This window comes from Aspergillus clavatus, genomic scaffold (genome assembly GCF_000002715.2).
Source record: "Aspergillus clavatus NRRL 1 1099423829723 genomic scaffold, whole genome shotgun sequence".
NCBI classification, from domain to species: Eukaryota; Fungi; Ascomycota; class Eurotiomycetes; order Eurotiales; family Aspergillaceae; genus Aspergillus; species Aspergillus clavatus.
The window spans coordinates 1-2816 of NW_001510461.1; the positions used below are offsets into that span (position 1 = coordinate 1).

General features: G+C 26.8%; 4 non-coding genes across 4 annotated transcripts, besides 1 other annotated feature; all 4 read right to left on the bottom strand.

Annotated features, from left to right (window-relative positions):
* The first annotated feature begins 6 nt into the window (after window positions 1-6).
* Window positions 7-90: a microsatellite.
* An 18-nt stretch (window positions 91-108) lies between these two features.
* ACLA_008650 lies at window positions 109-180 on the bottom strand. The gene has a single exon. It is a non-coding gene; the product is annotated as a tRNA-Ile (tRNA).
* Window positions 181-208: 28 nt separating this feature from the next.
* Window positions 209-280, bottom strand: ACLA_008660. The gene has a single exon. It is a non-coding gene; the product is annotated as a tRNA-Sec (tRNA).
* Window positions 281-369: 89 nt separating this feature from the next.
* ACLA_008670 lies at window positions 370-442 on the bottom strand. Its single transcript has one exon. It is a non-coding gene; the product is annotated as a tRNA-Asp (tRNA).
* A 205-nt stretch (window positions 443-647) lies between these two features.
* On the bottom strand, window positions 648-719 carry ACLA_008680. The gene has a single exon. It is a non-coding gene; the product is annotated as a tRNA-Lys (tRNA).
* Between the last annotated feature and the right edge of the window lie 2097 nt (window positions 720-2816).

The following is a 2816-nucleotide window of genomic DNA, read 5'->3' on the forward strand; positions in this document are numbered from 1 at the left end:
TCTCTTATTTAATTACTTTAGATCAGTTTAGGATTTAATTTAATAAAATTTGATTTTTTTTTTATTGTTTAATTTTAATTTTAATATAATAGATTTTACTATACTAGATGATTCTTCAGTGACTCGAACACTGAACATATCCTTATCAAGAATACACTTTACCAGTTAAGTTAAAGAACCAACAAAATAAATCTTTTATTTACAACTACAAGAGCACTTAGATTTGAACTAAGAAATATAAGGTTGAAGCTTACAGTTTTGCCTATTAAACTATGCTCTTCGGAAAAGAGATGAATCGAACATCTAAGTGTAAATACACAATATTTAGCAAATATCTTACCCTACCAATAGCAACTTTTCCTTTAATTACGGGTTAGACCGGTCTCGATCCGGCATCTATTTTCTCGACAAGAAAACCCTTTACCAATTAAGTTACTAACCCTTTTTACGGCTAGTCGAATTCGAATCGACACTCTTCGTGTGGAAGACGAACAGTCTACCATTAACTTATAGCCATTATATATTAAATTACTAATTGATTAAGATAATATTTTACACTTGTGACTAGCTGAATTCGAATCAGCACATCTTATTTGGTAAATAAGCAGTCTACCGTTAACTTATAGTCACTTTTTTTTTTTAATAGTTAAGACTTATGGGATTTGAACCCATATGGTAATGATTAAAAGTCACATGTTTTACCATTAAACTAAAGTCTCTATCATAATTATATAATATACAAATATGATAAACTATATTTAAATGTTATAGTTTTATAGAATTAATATTATAATTATTTACTATTATAATAATTAAATCCTATCTAAAATATAAAATGTTTAACATAAAATATGTTAAAAGTTTAATAACCTCAGTAATAAACTGAAATATAAAGGAATAATCAAACAACGTCAACAAAGTGTCAGTATAAAATTCCTGATTCGTAACCAAGATGATGATGATCAGTTAAGTGATAAGCAGCTAAACGTCATAATCCTACAGCTAAGAATGCTGTTCCTATCATAACGTGTAATCCGTGGAAACCTGTTCCAAAGTAGAAACATGATCCATAAACACTATCAGAAATAGTGAATGATGAAACTGAATATTCTACACCTTGGAAGAATGTGAAAATTACAGCTAATACTATTGTAGCAACTGTTCCATATAATGCACCTTTTCTATTACCTTGTATTAATGAATGATGAGCGTAAGTAATTGTTACACCTGATGATAATAAAATTACTGTATTTAATAATGGTAACTCGAAAGGATTTACACCTTGTATACCTAATGGTGGTCATTGTGCTCCTAATTCTATACTAGGTGATATAGCACTGTGGAAGAATGCTCAGAAGATAGCTAAGAAGAAAAATACTTCAGAAATAATGAATAAACCTACTCCTAAATTTAATCCTTTTTGTACTGCATTAGTGTGATTACCTAAATATGTTCCTTCTGAGATTACATCTCTAAATCATAACCCCATAACGTAAGCTACATTAACTACAGCTACTGGTACTAAATACTCAAAACCTTGGAAACCATGCATAAATAAAACTGTAGCTGTTGTAAGAATAAACAATGAAACACTAGTAAATAAAGGTCAAGGAGATGGTGATACTAAATGGAATGGATGATTTTGAAAATTTTTTTTTGATTGATATAACATTTTTAATTTTATTAATAATTAAGTTTTCAATAGTAATTATTTTTGTTTTATTGTTATAACTATTGCACCTACCATACCTAGTAATAATATAACTGAACTTATTATTAATCATATAGAATAACTAGTATACATTATATTACCTATTCCTGTAATATGTGTAAATTCTACTAATGAACTATCTCAACCTTTACTACTTGCATAAGCTATTTCTTGTTTTAAATCCACTATATTAAAAAATTCATTATCTAATTGTACATTATATACTTCAGAAAATGAATTTGATAAATAAGAAACAATTGTATTGTCTGTTAAATTAGAAGGTAATACTTGTCCTACGATATAATAGAAAAGTAAAACTGTTAAAACAGCTAAAGGTATATCATTATTAGTTTCACTGAAAAGTTCAGATATTCTAATATTAATTAACATTAATATGAATAAGAATAAAATTGATACAGCTCCTACATATACTAAAATATAAGATAATCCTATGTAATTATATCCTACTAATATTAATAAACCAGCAATATTTACAAATAAACCTATTAAAAATAATACAGATACAATAGGATTTCTACTTACAATAGTTAATACTCCAAACAAAATAGAAATTAAATAAATCATATCAACAAATTCTATCCTGAATCCATTAGTAATATAATCGTTTAATAAAAATATATTATTCATTTAAAAAAAAGTTTAATCTTTCATAATTTTATACAAATATAAAATATCAAGATAGGTTATTAGTGGTAACATTAGGAAGAAAAGGAATCGACCTTCGATGGCCTATAGCCATTGAGTTTACAGCTCAACCCGTAAACCAACAAACGGACCCTTCCTTATAATATATAATTATATTTTTGTCTTTTTCTGGATTTGAACCAGTTGGATATAATCCAATATACCTAAAAAGATTATATAAAATATAATAATATTTTATATATTTAATTTTTTTTGTTAAAGTTAATTCATCCCGTGCAATTTCCATTACACGAACCATATTTCGACTTAACACCAATCAAAGTCATGCATACGAAAATTAGACCTACATATTTATATACCTAATTGTATATATTAACATATAGACAAATCAAACTTATTGCACATACTCCTTTCAGCGCCTGACGAGTGGTTAGTACCT